At 39.5% G+C, this 19,384-nt stretch overlaps 1 pseudogene; it reads right to left on the bottom strand.

Annotated features, from left to right (window-relative positions):
* Nucleotides 1-12,192: 12,192 nt before the first annotated feature.
* On the bottom strand, nucleotides 12,193-13,175 carry LOC133061258 (olfactory receptor 7E24-like; annotated as a pseudogene).
* Between the last annotated feature and the right edge of the window lie 6,209 nt (nucleotides 13,176-19,384).

Below are 19,384 nucleotides of genomic sequence, written 5' to 3'. Positions count from 1 at the left end.
GACCAAGGAGCACAGACTCACTGCCCATTTCCTGCCTGGTGTGTGATGAAGTCTCAGGGTCCCTCCTCAGGATGGGCAGGAAGACAGACTCAGACTGGACCTTCTGATGCAGATTCCTACAAAGGATGGAGACATAGGTGTGGACTCACAATGTTAGAATAGGCAAACTAAAGAACTGGAGGCATCGGCCAATTATTTTCAGTGGTATGACTTTAGTGCTCAATGCCCAGAGCTCATCATTAGCCAGTTGGTCTGTGTTGTCCCAATCTCTGGAGACTTGTTAATACTAACAGAAAGATTTCAATTTTTTTTTTTGAATTTACCAAGGCTAGATTTATGGCCCAGGATGTGATCTATTCTGGATAAGGTTCCATGTGTACTTGAGAAAAAGGTGCAATTGATTGGTTTGGGGTGAAATGTCCTATAGATATCAATTAGGTCTAGCTGGACCATTGTGTCATTTAAAGTTTGTGTTTCCTTGTTAATTTTCTGTTCAGTTGATCTATCCATAGGTGTGAGTGGGAAGACCCAGAGGGATGGGATGGGCAAGGAGGCGGGAGAGGGGATCGGGATGGGGAACACATGTAAATCCATGGCTGATTCATGTCAGTGTATGGCAAAAAACACTACAGTATTGTAAAGTAATTAGCCTCCAACTAAAAAAAAAAAAAAAAAAAAAAAACAAAAAAAACTAACAGGAAGGAAAAGGAGAAAACTGAGTGTCCTGGGAATGTCCCTCCTCTCCTCAGGTGGTTGTGCAGCTCTCCTCTTTACTTCTTACTTCCAAGTTGCAGGAGGATAACATAAAATTCAGACTTTCTTTCTCAATCTAATCACACAATGTGTGATTTTGATATTTGTAAGTCTCTTTATTTATCATGAAATCTAGGCATATTAGGACTTTTTACCAAGGATGTGATATTCTTTCCATTTTCTCAGTTAGTTGTCTCTAAGTATAAATTCTTGTTTTCATTGCCTTACTCCTTGCTTAGAATGCATTTTATATCATGAAGATTTACATTTTTATCTCTAATTTGTGTAAGTCTTTGTTTCTGAGTTTTTCTCTAATGGAATTACATTGCCATATTAGAAAAATCTTATTTAAAAAAAAACTATTGGGATACTGTTGATTTATTGGTATGTTAGTTTCAGGTGAACAAGAAAGTGAATCAGTTATACATCATACATATCCACTGTTTTTTTAGATTTTTCCCATATTAGTCTCACAGAATATTGAGAAGAGCTCCCTATGCTATACAGTTCAGTTCAGTTTAGTTCAGTCACTCAGTTGTGTCCGACTCTTTGCTACCCCATGGACTGCAGCATGCCAGGCCTCCCTGTCCATCACCAACTCCTGGAGTTTACCCAAATCCATGTCCATTGAGTCGGTGATTCCATCCAACCATCTCATCCTCTATCGTCCCCTTCTCCCACCTTCAATCTTTCCTAATATCAGGGTCTTTCCCAATGAGTCAGCTCTTTGCATCAGGTGGCCAAAGTATTGGAGTTTCAGCTTCAACATCAGTCCTTCCAATGAACAGGCAGGACTGATCTCCTTTAGGATGGACTGGTTGGATCTCCTTGGAGTCCAGGAGACTCTCAAGAGTCTTCTCCAATACCACAGTTCAAAAGCATCAATTCTTTGGCGATTAGCTTGCTTGATAGTCCAACTCTCACATCATTACATGATTACTGGAAAAACCATAGCCTTGACTAGAAGGACTTTGTTGGCAAAGTAATATCTCTGCTTTTTAATATGCTGTCTAGGTTGGTCTTAGCTTTTCTTCCAAGGAGCAAGCATCTTTTAATTTCATGGCTGCAGTCACCATCTGCAGTGATTTTGGAGCCCAGAAAAATAAAGTCTGTCACTGTTTCCATTGTTTCCACATCTATTTGCCATGAAGTAGTGGGACCAGATTCCATGATCTTAGTTTTCTGAATGTTGAGCTTTAGGCCCACTTTTTCACTCTCCTCTTTCACTTTCATCAAGAGGCTCTTTAGTTTTTCCTTCACTTTCTGCCATAAGGGTGGTATCATCTGCATATCTGAGCTTATTGATATTTCTCCCAGCAATCTTGATTCCAGTTTGTGCTTCCTCCAGCCCAGTGTTTCTTGCATATAAGTTAAATAAGCAGGGTGACAATATACAGCCTTGATGTACTCCTTTTCCTATTTGGAACCAGTCTATTGTTCCATGCCCAGTTCTAACTGTTGCTTCCTGACCTGCATACAGGTGTCTCAAGAGGCAGATCAGGTGGTTTGGTATTCCCATCTCTTTCAGAATTTTCCACAGTTTATTGTGATCCACACAGTCAAAGGCTTTGGCATAGTCAACAAAGCAGAAGGAGATGTTTTTCTGGAACTCTCTTGCTTTTTCGATGATCCAACAGATGTTGGCAATTTGATCTCTGGTTCCTCTCTGCCTTTTCTAAATCCAGCTTGAACATCTGGAAGTTCACAGTCCATGTACTGTTGAAGCCTGGTTTGGAGAATTTTGAGCATTATTTTGCTAGCATGAGATGAATGCAATTGTGCAGTAGTTTGAGGGTTCTTTGGCATTGCCTTTCTTTGGGACTGGAATGAAAACTGACCTTTTTCCAGTCCTGTGGCCACTGCTGAGTTTTCCAAATTTGCTGACATATTGAGTGCAGCACTTTCACAGCATTGTCTTTTAGGATTTGAAATAGCTCAACTGGAATTCCATCACTTCTACTAACTTTGTTCGTAGTGATGCTTCCTAAGGTCCGTTTGACTTTGCATTCCAGGATGTCTGGCTCTAGATGAGTGATTACACCATCTGGGTCATGAAGATTATCTGGGTTGTGATTATCTGGGTGATTATCTGATTGTCTGGGTCATGAAGATCTTTTTTGTATAGTTCTGTGTATTCTTGCCATCTCTTCTTATATCTTCTGCTTCTGTTAGGTCCATACCATTTTTGTCCTTTATTATTCATCTGTCAATGAGTAAACAATAATAAAAATTAAGAACTCTCTTGAAATTTTGATTCATGGTGATGTTTGGCAAAAACCATCACAACATTGTAAAGTAATTATCCTCCAATTATAGTAAATGAATTAAAAAAAAATAGGCATAATATTCTCCAGGTCATTTCATGTTGTCAGAAATGGCAGGATGTCCTTCTTTTTATGGCTGAGTGAAGGTCCGTCTAGTCAAGGCTATGGTTTTTCCAGTGGTCATGTATGGGTATGAGAGTTGGACTGTGAAGAAAGCTGAGCACCGAAAATTGATGCTTTTGAACTGTGGTGTTGGAGAAGACTCTTGAGAGTCCGTTGGAACAAGGTGATCCAACCAGTTCATCCTAAAGGAGATCAGTCCTGGGTGTTCATTGGAAGGACTGATGCTGTAGCTGAAACTCCAGTACTTTGGCCACCTCATGAGAAGAGTTGACTCATTGGAAAAGACCCTGATGCTGGGAGGGATTGGGGGCAGGAGGCGAAGGGGATGACAGAGGATGAGATGTCTGGATGGCATCACCGACTCGATGGGCATGAGTTTGAGTAAACTCTGGGAGTTGGTGATGGACAGGGAGGCCTGGCGTGCTGCAATTCATGGCGTCACAAAGAGTGGGACACGACTGAGTGACTGAAATGAACTGAACTAAAGTGAATATCCCATTGTTTATATAAACACCCAACATCTTTTACCTATTCATCTTCAATAGACACATTTTCACTATTCAAGTAATATGATGATACAAGGGAATGCAAATATCTCTTAGAGGTTCTGATTTCATTTCTTTGGCACCTACCCTGAAGTGGGTTGCTAGATCCTACAGTAGTTCTATTTCAATTAGTTGCAGCTTTTAATTTTTTTAAGGAACCTCCATTCTGTTTTCTGTAATGGCTGTATCATTATTCATTCCCACCAACCAAGTATAAGTGTTCCCATAACAGTGAGCAGGGAGCAGGGTGTCTCTGCCAGGACTGACAGGGGTGAGTGACATGATGGTTTGGGTTGGCAGAGGTATTGCCCACATACCTTGCATCTGGAATCAGTCTGTCCAAAATGACTGACTTCAAACATGATTTTATCATGCTTTAATTCATGATCTGGTTGCTGTTGCTTAGTCCCTAAGTTGTGTCCAACTCTTTGTGATGCCAAGGAGTGTAGACCGCCAGGATCCTCTGTCCATGTGATATCCCAGGCTAGAACACTGCAGTCAGTTGCCATTTCCTTCTCCAGGGGATCTTCATGACCCGGGACTGGAACCTGAGTCTCCTGCATTGGTAGGCAGATCCTTTTACCACTGAGCCACCAAGAAAGCCCCATGAACTGCTACATGTGACATAAAATATTTCACTTCTTTCCTCTTATAAAAATAATAGTAATGTGTGTACACTTAATTGGAGATAAATTATGAAGATATACTCAAGCAGGAAATATAAAACTTATAATTCAGAGCCTAACACTGAGGAAGCCTTCAATAACAGGACAGGATGGTATGGTTCATGTCATCCTCATCATGCTCGTCCTCATCCTCATCACTGATCCCTTAATGAACTGAAGGGTTAGAGGGAAGAGGGACAGAGGATGAGATGATTGGATGGCATCATCAACTCGATGGACGTGAGTTTGGGTAAACTCTGGGAGTTGGTGATGGATAGGGAGGCCTGGTGTGCTGCAGTCCATGGGGTCACAAAGAGTTGGACATGACTGAGTGACTGAACTGAACTGAACAAGGGGAAAGTTTACAGAGGTGCATTTGCTTCTCTAGTGGGAGGGATGCCAGCCAGAGCCAGGCCATGGAGGGTGAAAGCAGAACTCCGAATGAAAGGTCTCATATCTCAACCAGAACTAAGAATATGAACTTCAAAGCACTTTATTCCCAAACAGCATAGATTGCTCCCAACATTCCCTTCACCATCCCTGTCTCCCTAGCACTTACTGGTCTGGGCTGCATCTCTGCTGGAGCATGACCAAGGAACCAAGTTCCTTACTTCGAAGTTGCAGGACCTTAACATAAAATCAGACATTTTTTTCCCCTCAATTTTGCCACTCAATGTGTTATTTTGATATGTTGAAATCCATTGTATCAATTATTAAATCTATGTAGCAAGAGGTCTAGGCCAATGATGTGATACACTTTCCATTTTCAGAGTTAATAATTGTCTCTAAAGATAATGTACTTTCATCTCTTTACTTTAGCTCACAGTTGATGAGAGGAAGTATACAACGGAATGAAAACCAGGAGTTGAGATCTGTGAAAGCATCTCAGGTCCTGCTCACCACACAGGCCTCATCTTCTATAAGGACTTTGTGCTCCAAACCCTTCAGTAGTCATGTCTTGCCCATCTGCTTTGCAGCATATTCCTAGATTCACTGTGCCAACATGATTTCAGCAAAAATTCCCTGGAAACAAACTAGAAATGGGCAGACCTTCCTCTCTACTAGGTACTTCTACAGAACCCACTCTACAGCTTCAGGTCATGCAGTTTCAAGTTGACCACTGTCTTTTGATATACAAGGAGAGCCCCTCCATCAGCATCAGGCAAACCTGTGCTGCTCCATGAACAGATGTAACAAGTTTCCACATGACATGTTCCACATGTTTCTGATTTCTGCTAATTCCAATGGAATCCACTCAAACCAGGGTATATTTTCTCTTGGCTTCCTTGTGGTCTCAGCTCTTGAAGACTTTAATAAAATGTGGATTTGGCTTACCTATTTTTGCTAGTGGATAAAGTGGGATGTGTGTGGAGAGTGGTGGGATGTAGCCTTCTCAGTCCTGTCCATGCAATCTTCCTGACAGAGAGCACTCTCCTGATGAATGCAGAGGTCAATTTGTCATTAAGTGATATGAAAAAACTTTAAACCAAGTCAAATTGGATATGGAGAGAAGAATGTTATTTACCTGTGTGTGAATAAGTGACAGGGTATTTTTAAGAGAGAGCACATGGCAGATATGCACAGGTGGATCTGAGAAGAAGAGACTGGGTTTGGGGCATTTAAATAATTTATGGTAATTGTTGTCTAGTCACTAAGTCATGTCCAACTCTGCAACACCATGGGCTGTAGCCTATCAGGCTCCTCTTTCCATAGGATTTCCCGGGCAAGAATACTGGAGTGGGTTGCCATTCCCTTCTCCAGGGGATCTTCTCAACCCAGAAGTCAAATCTTTGTCTCCTGCATTGGCAAGTGGGTTTCTTATCACTGAACCACCAGGGAAGCCCATCTTTTAAAAATTAATTATATTTATTCATTTTAATTGCTTAATGATTGCTTTACAATATTGTTTTGATTTCTGCCATACCTCTACATGAATTAGCCATTGGTGTACATATATCCCCTCCACTGTGAACCTCCTTCCCACCTCCCATCCTTTTCCACCCCTCTAGGTTGTTATAGAGCCCCAGTTTGAGTCACACAGCACATTTCCATTAGGGATCTATATTGCATATGGTAGTGTATCTGCTTCCTTATGCTAGTTTCTCCAAGCCCATCTTTTAAACTAGAGTACTTTAACCTCCATGTGATTAAAAATAGTTGGAAAGCATAAGAGTTTGTTTTTTGCTGGTTCACAAGTTAATGAATTCCAGGAGCTGACGCTTCAGATGAAATATACTACCTGAAAAAGCTCTTAACTGAAACACAATACTGGCCTATTAGCAAAGTGAATATGATAGTATACACTTCTTGATCCACTACGGTGTCCAAACACTGTTCTGATAAGTACTTGTGATTGCCTCATCTCAACCACTTTCTCAGTTAAGAAATTTTGTTGAAACTCTCCTGCAGACGAGGAAGTTGGAAAGACGTTTTGTATCACACACACAGTCACTGTGTGTAATACAAGGCAGCACGTGAGTTGCAAGATGCTCACATACATTTTGGAGTAGGAAATGGCAACCCACTCCAGTATTCTTGCCTGGAGGATCCCATGGATAGGGGAGCATGGTGGGCTACAGTCCATGGGGTCGCAAAGAGCTGGACATGACTGGGCCCACGCACACATGCATAAATGTAAATATATTGCTAGGAGGAGGTGAAGATGCACGAGTAAGAGGACACTGGGCTCAGCTCCCTGCAGGAAAACAACACAAATGCATTTACATGGGGAGTCGTTCTCATTGAAAACAACTGGACACTGTCAGAGAGACTCTTCTACGAAGACTGTGAAGAGTGAACCACACGATAGAAAAACAAGAAAGGGATGTATATGTGTGAATAACTGAGTCACTTTGCTGCACAGCAGAGATGTGCACAACATTACAAACCAACTATACTTCAATAATTTTAAAAAAAATTAAAAGAAAACAGAATGACCCACATGGAACTGGGTAGGAAAGGAGAGTGACTTGATGTCCTCAGGAGGGGACACAGAACAGGAGGGAGTACAGTGGGCTAGGTTAACCTCTACGAGAAGTAGGGATGAGAGAATACACCATATATTGGACACCCCGGCCTGAGGTCCAACACTAGGAAGACAAATCTCCACCTCACACCTGTTGGACTGCTTACGATTAAAAAGACAAAAAGTAACAAATGCTGGCAAAAATGTGTAGAAAACTGAATCCTCATGCACTGCTGATGGGACTGTACAAGCACTATGGACAAAGGTATGGAAGTTCCTCAAAAATGTTAAATAGAACTGTGATATGTGACAATGATCCCTCTTCTGGGTATGTGTCCATAGGAGATGACGTAACTCTCTCAAAGAGATGACTGCATGGCCATGGTTCATGTCCAGCATCTGTCACAAGAGCAAAAATGAAATCAACTTAGTGTCCACAGATGAATAAGGGATAAAGAAAATGTGATATACATTCAGTATATACAGTGGAATATTATTCAGTTATGAGAAAGAAGCAAATCTGTCATTTGCTACAATATGGATGAAATTTGAGGGCATCATGGTAACAAATAAGTCATACTGTGAAAGGCATATAATTTATTATTTCCCTTATATATGGAATATAAATTTTTGGTCTCATAGAAACAGAGTGTATTTTCTTGCCTTTGACCAATTGTGTATATTGTGAAAAAATATTTCATGAATGTTGCAGAACATCTAGGACTAGTATCCAGGTGTGTGCTTTCTATTATAATAACTTTGGGTTTAAAATTTTCTTTTGCTGTGAGAATTTAATATGATTTAATAAGAAAACGGGGCTTCCAAGGCTCTAGTGGTGAATAACTTGCCTGCCAAAATAGGAGACATAAGAGATGTGGGTTCGATCTCTGGGTAGGGAAGATCCCCCGGAGAAGGGCAGGACAACCCACTTCAGTATTCTTGCCTGGAAAATCCCATGGACAGAGGAGCCTGGTTGGCTACAGTCCAGTGGGTTGCAAAGATCCAGACACAACTGAGGAGACTTAGCATACATGCATGCTATAAGAAAATAGGAGGTGTAAATTTAACAGAACATGAACTGGGAATCAACTTCCCCCTCACCCCGCCCCCCACAAAAGCAGCATTCCTTTGACTGTTTCCAATATTCTTTCACTAACACTTAGGTTTGCCTAAATGGATTGGCAGATATAATGTTCAAGTAATTTTCATGAATTTTACTGGGTCATATCTCTTCCTCCAAACTAATAAAAATTTAGTCTGTGTTAAGTGTTTTCTTTTCTTTAATATCAAAGTTTCTCAACAATAGTTAGTCAGTGATTTTCCTAAGTGGCAAAATGCAAAGTAAATTAAACTAGTTTTGCACAGCTTTCAGATGGCCAAGATTACTACCACAAAAACCAGGTGTGACACATCTGAGAAGTGATGGATACTAATCTTGTAGAACACAATAGGAGCCCTAGGATGTAGTTACTGTGACAGAACACAGGAAAGCATAGTAATGAAGTCCTAATCAGGCTATTTCTAGTAAAGGGGAAAATCTCCTCTTTGTTGACATTACAGTTCTTTGCAATCCAAAAATCATGTGAAACGAGATAAATTAAGTGTGGAAACTTGGATGACAATGTACCTCAGGCATCATTAGAGACACACAGCAACTGCACTAGGACATCACTGCCTATTTTTCAGGTGCATACCCCAAACTAAGACATATGCTTGACAAAACTTTATTCCCTGGGCACATTTTGCAATATTCCTATTGGAGGTAACTCAGCATACTTTTATGTCTCTTGCTACAGTATCAGTTGAGATTCAGCCAAGAAAGGAGAAACCAATTAGTCATTTTAATTAAGATAATTTAAACTGGGAGTTCACTATGAACAAAGCTAGAGGAGGTAGTGAAATTCCAGTTGAGTTATTTAAAATCCTAAAAGATGATGCTGTGAAAGTGCTGCACTCAATATGCCAGCAAATTTGGAAAACTCAGCAGTGGCCACAGGACTGGAAAAGGTCAGTTTTCATTCCAATCCCAAAGAAAGGTAATGCCAAAGAATGTTCAAACTACCACACAATGGCACTCATCTCACACGCTAGCAAAATAATGCTCAAAATTCTCCAAGCCAGGCTTCAAAAGCACATGAACCATGAATTTTCAGATGTTCAAGCTGGATTTAGAAAAGGCAGAGGAAGCAGAAATCAAATTGCCAACATCTGTTGGATCATAGAAAAAGCAAGAGAGTTCCAGAAAAACATCTACTTCTGCTTTATTGACTACACCAAAGCCTTTGACTGTGTGGATGACAACAAACTGTGGAAAATTCTTAGAGAGATGGGAATACCAGACCACCTGACCTGCCTTCTGAGAAATCTGTATGCAGATCAAGGAGCAAGAGATAGAACTGAACATGGAAAAATGGACTGGATCCAAATTGGGAAAGGAGTATGTTAAGACTGTATATTGTCACCCTGCTTATTTAACTTCTATGCAGAGTATACCATGTGAAATGCCAGGCTGGATGAAGCACAAGCTGGAATCAAGATTGCCAGGAGGAATATTAATAACCTCAGATATGCAGATGACACTGCTCTTACAGAAGAAAGTGGAGAGGAGCTAAACAGCCTCTTGATGAAAATGTAAGAGGAGAGTGAAAAAGCTGGCTTAAAACCCAACATTCAAAAAATGAAGATCATGGTATCTGGTCCCATCACGTCATGGAAAATAGATGGGGAAATAATGGAAACAGTGACAGAGTTTATTTTCTTGGGCTCCAAAATCACTTCAGATGGTGACTGAAGCCATGAAATTAAAAGATGCTTGCTCTTTGGAAGAAGAGGTGTGACAAACCTAGACAGCATATTAAAAAATAGAGACATACTTTGCTGACAAAGGTCCATATAGTCCAAAAGCTGTTTTTTCCAGTAGCCATGTATGGATGTGAGAGTAGGACCATAAAGAAAGCTGAGTGCCAAAGAATTGATGCTTTTGAACGGTGGTGTTGGAGAAGATTCTTGAGAGTCCCTTGGACAGCAAGGATATCAAACCAGTCAATCCTAAAGGAAATCAGTCCTGACTATTCATTGGAAGGACTGATGTTGAAGCTAAAACTCCAATACATTGGCCACCTGATGGGAAGAACTGACTCATTGAAAAAGTCCCTGAAGCTGGGAAAGATTGAAGGCAGGAGGAGAAGAGGACAACACAGGATGGCATCACTGACTCAATGGACATGAGTTTGAGCAAGCTCCAGGTGTTGGTGATGGATAGGGAATCCTGGCGTGCTGCAGTCCATGGGGTTGCAAAGAGTCAGACACAACTGAGCAACTGAACTAAGCTGAACTGAAACTGGGAGTTGGTTTAAAAGATACTGAAAGACTAACAGGCAAAAAAGAACAAAGCAGTAACATAGCATTCATGGGTGAAGAAAGATTGTACTCCACCAAGGGCTTGAGGAGTATAAAAGGAACAGTTGAGCATTTAAGGTAAAGAGAATTTTACTGACCACTATGGAACATATGTAAGATGAATTCAAGATAGAAAATAGAGCAGTTATTTCAAGAGTCACACTCCAAAGCAATGTATACGAGTTTGGAGCAGAGATAATAGCTTTATAAACAGCACATAAGCCATAGAGACCAAACTCTATGGTGTAGAGAGGCTATATGTGAGGAATCATTATCAACAATAATGGGGAACACATTGCCTGTTTGGCTTCTCAAGTCATGCAGTGGTAAAGAATCTGCCTTCCAATTCAAGAGATGCAGGTTCCATCCTTGAATCAGAAGGAAATGGCAACTTCAGTATTCTTGCCTGAAAAATATCATGGACAGAAGAGCCTGGCAGGCTACAGTCCATGGGATCACTAAAGAGTCAGGTGCAACTTACCGACTGAACATGCAAACAGGCATGTTACCCGTTACTACAGCAGGCTCTTCATACCTTCCCCCATGAGCTCAGATCTCTTTAGGATATGGGGCATTTGTTCAAGAGCAGTTAGGACCCATGATGTAAAGGTCACATTTGACTGAAAGCTCTGACTCAGATCAGAAGTTCTCAACCTTGACCACACAGCAGAACCAGCCTCAGTGTGTTTCAAAATCCTCATGCTGGGACTTCCCTGGTGGTCCAGAGGCTTAGATTCTGCCTTTGAATGCAGGAGGCATAACTTCAATCCCTGGTCTGGGAATTAAGACCCAACAAGCTGCATGTTACGACCAAAAATAAATAAACAAAAATAAGTAATTTTAAAAAATCCTTAGTTCAGGACCACCTAAGTCTAACATTGTGAAGTAGTTATCCTCCTTTAAAATAAGTAATACATTTAAAAATAAATAAATAAGAATAAAATAAATAGACTCTTTGGCAGTGAGTCTCAGTTGACAGTCTTTTAAAAAATTTATTTTATTGTAGTATAGTTGAATTACAATGTTGCAAAATAGTCAGTATTTGTAAGCCCCCCAGATTATTTTGTTAAAAGCAAAGGCTGAGAAGCCATGACGTGTATCCTCACACATAGACTGCATACACAGACTTAAAACACAGTAATTATCTTGAAAATAAACAATAGCTTTAGAAAAAAAATGTACTATTTAAATCTGTAAAAAATGGAGTTGTTCATCTTTCTAGTATGTGGGTTACCACAATAAACTGGAGACTCCTCCTTGGGTATAATAAGATTCAGTCACAGTAATTCTGACATCTACAGAATCCAAGAAGACCTTCCCAGCCCCATCAAAAGCATATCTAAAGAAGCAATATTCAGGTGAAAACAAGGAGAGGCAAGAAGGCTCTAAAAGCTACAATTGGTGTTATGAGGGAGGTAGAATTTTCAGATCTAGATGTTAATTTTACTACATTTTCCAACCTACACTCCAAGTGGAGGTTAGATTGTTTTGCTGAGGAATCTGCACAAGGCCCTTTTGATGTCTCGGTTCCTCAGGCTGTAGATGAAGGGGTTCAGCATGGGGGTGACCACAGTGTACACCACTGAGGCCACTGCATCCTTCTTGGGAGATTGTGAGATGGCTGAGCTGAGGTACCCACCAAGGCCTGTTCCATAAAATAAGCAAACAACTGTCAGGTGAGAACCACAGGTGGAGAAGGCTTTATACCTCCCACCTGATGAAGAGACTCTAAGAAGGGAGGAAATAATTTTATAGTAAGAGTAAAAGATCCCTGACAAAGGGAGAAAAGCAAAAATGGCACCAATAAAATATATGACTATATTTTTGGTGAAAACGTCAGAACAGGCAAGCTTGAGGAGCAGAGAAGGGTCACAGAAGAAATTAGAAATTTCTACATCTTTGAAGCAGGTAAGTTGTAGCACAATCAGATTATGTACCTGGGAGTCCATAAAGCTCCCCCCCAAAGACACCAAAACTAAGGAGCAACAGAGGTGTGGGTTCATGATGACTGTGTAGTGCAGTGGCTGACAGATGGCCACAAACCTGTCATAGGCCATCACAGACAGTAGCATACTATCCACACATCCAAAAAGGATAAAAATAGACATTTGTGTCAGGCAGCCTGCATAGGAGATGACTCTGCTTTGAGTTTGGATGTTCACAGTCATCTTGGGGACCATGGTGGAGATGAAACCAATGTCAGCCAAGGAGAGGTTGGAGAGGAAGAAGTACATGGGGGTGTGGAGGTTGGGATCAGAGGTGACAGCCAGGATGATGAGCAGGTTCCCTAGCATGGTGACCAGGTACATGGACAGGAAGAGGATAAAGAGTAAAGGCTGCAGTTCTGGATCATCTGAGAGGCCCAGGAGGAAGAATTCTGACACACTTGTTAGATTTCCAGTTCTGTGTAGCTTGGACACCTTTGGAAGTAGAAAAGAGGACTGGAAAAATATAAATACATAAATGGTCATGCAGTACTGTGTCCATATTTTGGACTCAAGCAATTCATTTCTCAGATTATACACCCCAGTTCCTTCAGCAGTATTTCTCAGTGTGACAAATTCTATTTTCTTAAAGTTGTTTCCATTGGTTTCTGTGTTATTCACTTCTGTCTATACTCTCTTATATTATAAAGCTTCATGAAAAGTGAAAGGGAGGAAGGATATTAGAGGTAATATATCCATGGTCTCAGTTAAATACAGCCTACTTCTTTAGACATAATACAGAATGAGAGTCCTTTTCCCTTCTAAGAAAGCATGTAAAAATGCAAATATAAAGAAGCTAAGTCATTTATATAAATCTTATTTTATTCAAATACAATTCTAGATATTTCCTCCACTTAGAATATTTATAAATCTCTAGGAAATGCAGAGGTATGTCATCTGGGTTCTAAATTAAAGGTGAACGTTCATAATCAGAACTCATTTTACATGATATTCAGAATTTTATCATCCTTTGTTTTTCTGTCTTGCCTCCTTTATGAAATAAGGGGTTACTCAAGTATCAGCGTTTTCTCTTAGAAGTCACTTAGTATATATATTTTTCATATCTTTGACTTTGGTGGACTTCAAATTTCAATCAACATTGTTTAATTAAGTGTACATGATCTGATGCATTGTTGACTACAAAGATGGTGTTCATGTACACAGTACTGCTAAAGATTACACAATAATGATATTTAAGAAATCCTCTTGACATTATTTATCTTAAACAGGGTTACTTGTTTCAATACCATCTCACTTAAATGTTTGATGGGTGAGACTCTTTACCTTTGGGGGCTCTATTCTGTACTGGCAGAAAAAATAACACTTCATTGATTTTATTTTCTTCAGTTTACTGAAGTGATTGACAAAATTTCATATATTTGAATTGTGACACCTGGAGGTCTTTAAAATATGTACAAATAATGATTTAATACAATACACATTGGGAATGATAACCATAGTCAAGTTAAATAATGTATGTGACACCTCACATAGTTTCTGTGAGTGTGTGTGCGTGTGTGTGTAGTAACAGTTAAGCAGATCTCTCTTAGCAGAATTCAAGAACATAACCAGAATTATTAACTATAGTTATCAGGCTGCATATTAGATCCCCAAACTTATTCATTTTGTAACAAAAGTTTGTACATTTTGACTACCATTTCCTCACCTTTTCTACCACCAATCCTCACAACAAGAGTTTGATTTTCTTAGCTTCAGAATGAGAGGGTAACAGGCAGGAAGGCCAGGGGTCTCCAAACGGAGGAAGTAGGCTGCAAGAGCCAGACATTTTTATCTCTCTTAAGCAGCAGGAGGAAACAAATCAGCGATATTTTTTTCTTCTCTATACAAATTTAAAAGGAGGTTTCTGTGTTGCCATGACACCTGGTTTCACCTGAAGCTAACTATTCTCAAACTTTGAGTTAACCAATACATTTTTTCTTATGGAAATGTTTGTCTTAAGATATGTTAATTTACCCCAGACTCTGTAAGTTCTGCCAAATGGCCCAACCTACTTACTCAGGTATTGTTCCCCTAATCTATGTAAACGAAACTCAGTAATCTGCCCTTCTACAAGATTCAAGTCAATAGTTTATGGCCCGGGATGAATTATCTGGTGCCATTCTAAATTTTAAGACATTCCTTTCTTTTCATTAACAGACTGCAAGTGACTATATAACATACAGCTAAAGACTAGCAGGGGGTATTCTTTCTGCCCCCTTCTGATGCCTATGTCAGAAGCTTTCTCTATCTCCTTTATACTTTAATAAAACTTTATTACACAAAAGCTCTGAGCGATCCAGCCTCGTCTCTGGCCCCGAATTGAACTTGTCTCCTCCGGAGGCCAAGAATCCCGGCGTCTTATCATTCAGCAACAACTTTTCACACACAGAACTGAGATCATAGTGGATTTGACTTTCTATGACTGGTGTATATAGTTTAATAAGCATAGTATTGTCCAGGTCCATCCATGTTGTCAAAAATGACAGGATTTTCTTCTTTCTGCGGCTAGATAATATCCCATTGTTTATATATACACATCTCATTTTCTTTACCTATTCATCTGTCAACAGATATGTATCCATATATTCACTATTTCAAATAATATTGCAAAGACAAGGGAATGCAAATATCCACTTTTGAGGTTCTGATCTTATTTCTTTGGCCAATACTCTGAAGTGGGGTTGCTGGTTTCTAGTTCTATTTCAATTTGTTGCAGTTTAAACATTTTTAAAGAACATTCATTCTGTTTTCTCTAACGAAGGTACCGATATTCATTCCCACCAATCATGTACAACAGTTCACTTATCTCCACTTCCTCACCAGCATTTGTTTTCTTTTTAGTGTTTTTAATAGCCATCCTAACAGTCATGAGGTGATCTTTGATCTAGGTTTGGACCTGTGTTTCCAATATTAACTGATGTTGAGTACCTTTTTATATACCTGTTAGTCTTGTTCTCCCGATTGTAAACACTTCAGAGCCAGACACCTATGATGTTATGATGTTCTGATAACATCACAACAGTACATGATATTATGGTTGATGTCACATTTTTCATCCTGGTCCTCGTTCTCATCCTCATCACTACTCTCATAATGAACTGAAGTGTTCAGGGGGAAGGTTACAGAGTCCATTAGCTGTTCTGGTGGGAGGGATGCCAGTCAGAACCAGTGGTGGCAGAAGCAGAAATCTGAATGAGAGTTCTCACACCCCAGCCAGATCCTAGAATGTAGATTTTAAGTGCTCTATTTGAAAACTGAGCAGATCGGTGCCCTCTAGATTTCTCTACCAAGTAAAACATCCTGTTTGTTCCTCTTATCAAGGGAATAATGCTCCCAACAGTTCGTCCTTCAATCACTGTCTCCCTCAGTACTTACGGGGCTGGGCTGCATCTCTGCTGGAGCATGACCAAGGAACACAGACTCACTGCCCCTCTCCTGCCTGGTGTGTGATAAAGTCTCAGGGTCCCTCCTCAGGTTGAGCAGGAAGAGAGACTTAGGCTACACCTTCTGATGCAGATTCCTATGAAGGATGGAGACACAGGTGTGGATTCACAGTATTAGAACAGGCAAATTAATTAGGCCAATTATTTACAATGGTATGACCTTAGGGCTCAATGCCCCAAATGCATTGTTAGCAAATTGGTCCACATTATCCCAAACTCTGGAGACTTGATAATATTAGCAGAACAGGAAAGGAGAAAAATGAATGTCCTAGGAAGGATCTGGGCCCATCTTCTCCTCAGGAGGAAATTCACCTTGTACTTTTACTTATTGCTGTTAACTTGCAGGTACTTAACGTAAAATTCATATTCCCCTCCCCGATTTAGCCACTCAATGTATTATTTTGATATCTACAAATCAATAGTATCAATCATGAAATCTATGTAGCCTTATGTCTATAAAGAATGTGATATACTTTCCATTTTCACAATTAATATTTGTCTCTAAGGATAGCTTCTCTTTTTTGGGCTAATTTTAATGAATCTTCACATGAGGTCACAAGTGTCAGACATGATTTAGCAACTAAACCACCACTAAACCAATGAGTCTTCAGTTTTAAGTTTTTTTTCTCTATTGACATTGGCATATGACTTTATCCCAGGGATGCAAGGATTCTTCAACATCCACAAATCAATCAAAGTAATACACCACATTAACAAATTGAAAAATAAAAACCACATGATTATCTCAATAGATGCAGAGAAAGCCTTTGACAAAATTCAACATCCATTTATGATAAAAACCCTCCAGAAAGCAGGCATAGAAGGAACATACGTCAACATAATAAAAGCTTCATATGACAAACCCACAGCAAACATTATCCTCAATGGTGAAAAATTGAAAGCATTTCCCCTAAAGTCAGGAACAAGACAAGGGTTCTCACTCTCATCACTACTATTCCACATAGTTCTGGAAGTTTTGGCCACAGAAATCATAGCAGAAAAAGAAATAAAAGGAATCCAGATAGGAAAAGAAGAAGTAAAATCTCACTGTTTGCAGATGACATGATCCTTTACATAGAAAACCCTAAAGACTCCACCAGAAAATTACTAGAGCTAATCAATGAACATAGTACAGTTGCAGGATATAAAATCAACACTCGGAAATCCCTTACATTCCTATACACTAATAATGAGAAAATAGAGAAATTAAGGAAACAATTACATTCACCATTGCAACAAAAAGAATAAAATACTTAGGCCTATATCTATATAAAGAAAGAAAAGACCTATCTATAGAAAACTATAAACCACTGGTGAAAGAAATCAAAGAGGACACAAATAGAGAAATATACCATGTTCATGGATTGGAAGAATCAATATAATAAAAATGACTATACTACCCAAAGCAATCTATAGATTCAATGCAATCCCTATCAAGCTACCAACGGTATTTTTCACAGAGCTAGAACAAATAATTTCACAATTTGTATGGAAATACAGAAAACCTCGAATAGCCAAAGCAATCTTGAGAAAGAAGAATGGAACTGGAGGCATCAACCTGCCTGACTTCAGGCTCTACTACAAAGCCACAGTCATCAAGACAGTATGGTACTGGCACAAAGACAGAAATATAGATCAATGGAACAAAATAGAAAACCCAGAGATAAATCCACATACCTATGGACACCTTATCTTCGACAAAGGAGGCAAGAATATATAATGGAGAAAAGACAATCTCTTTCACAAGTGGTGCTGGGAAAACTGGTCAACCACTTGTAAAAGAATGAAACTAGAACGCTTTCTAACACCATACACAAAAATAAAGTCAAAATGGATTAAAGATCTAAGTATAAGACCAGAAACTATTAAACTCTTAGAGGAAAACAGGCAAAATACTTTTTGATGTAAATCACAGCAGGATCCTCTATGACCCACCTCCCAGAGAATTGAAAATAAAAGCAAAAATAAACAAATGGGACCTAATGAAACTTAAAAGCTTTTGCACAACAAAGGAAACTATATGCAAGGTGAAAAGACAGCCTTCAGAATGGGAGAAAATAATAGCAAATGAATCAACTAACAAAGAATTAATCTCAAAAACATACAAATAACTCATACAGCTCAATTCCAGAAAAATAAATGACCCAATCAAAAAGTGGGCCAAAGAACTGAACAGACATTTCTCCAAAGAAGACAAACAGATGGCTAACAAACACATGAAAAGATGCTCAACATCACTCATTATCAGAGAAATGCAAATCAAAACCACAATGAGGTAACATTTCATGCCAGTCAGGATGGCTGCTATCCCAAAGTCTACAAGCAATAAATGCTGGAGAGGGTGTGGAGAATAGGGAACCTTCTTACACTGTTGGTGGGAACGCAAACTAGAGCAGCCACTATGGAGAACAGTGTGGAGATTCCTTAAAAAACTGGAAATAGAAATGCCATACGACCCAGAAATCCCACTGCTTGGCATACTCACTAAGGAAACCAGAATTGAAAGAGACACATGTCGCTCGATATTCATCGCAGCACTGTTTACAATAGCCAGGACATGGAAGCACCCTGGATGTGCATCAGCAAATGAATGGATAAGAAAGCTGTGGTACGTATACACAATGGAATATTACTCAGCTATTAAAAAGAATGCATTTGAATCTGTTCTAATGAGGTGGATGAAACTGGAGCCTATTAAACAGAGCGAAGTAACTCATAAGGAAAAACACCAAGACAGTATATTAACGCATATATATGGAATTTAGAAAGATGGTAACAATGACCCTATATGCAAGACAGTGAAAGAGATACAGATGTGAAGAACAGACTTTTGGACTCTGTGGGAGAAGGCAAGGGGGGGATGATTTGGGAGAATAGCATTGAAACATGTATATTATGTTTCAATTATGTATATATTATTGAAACATGTATATTATGTAATATACATGAAACATGTGTATTATGTGAAATAGTTCTCCAGTCCAGGTTCGATGCATGAGACAGGGTGCTCAGGGCCATTGCACTGGGATGACCCTGAGGAATAGGATGGGGAGAGAGGTGGTATGGGGGCTCAGAACGGGGGACACATGTACACCCATGGCGGTTTCATGTCAAGGTATGGAAGAAACGGCTACAATATTGTAAAGTAATTAGCCTCCAATTAAAATAAATAAATAAATTAAAAAAATAAAGATCAGTGTTCCATATTCCATCCACTAAAAAAACCCAAAATGAAACATCTT

The sequence above is a fragment of the Dama dama genome, chromosome 9 (assembly GCF_033118175.1).
Source record: "Dama dama isolate Ldn47 chromosome 9, ASM3311817v1, whole genome shotgun sequence".
NCBI classification, from domain to species: domain Eukaryota; kingdom Metazoa; phylum Chordata; class Mammalia; order Artiodactyla; family Cervidae; genus Dama; species Dama dama.
The sequence above is the reverse complement of the archived record's forward strand: the minus strand, read 5'-3'. Positions and strand labels throughout refer to the sequence as shown.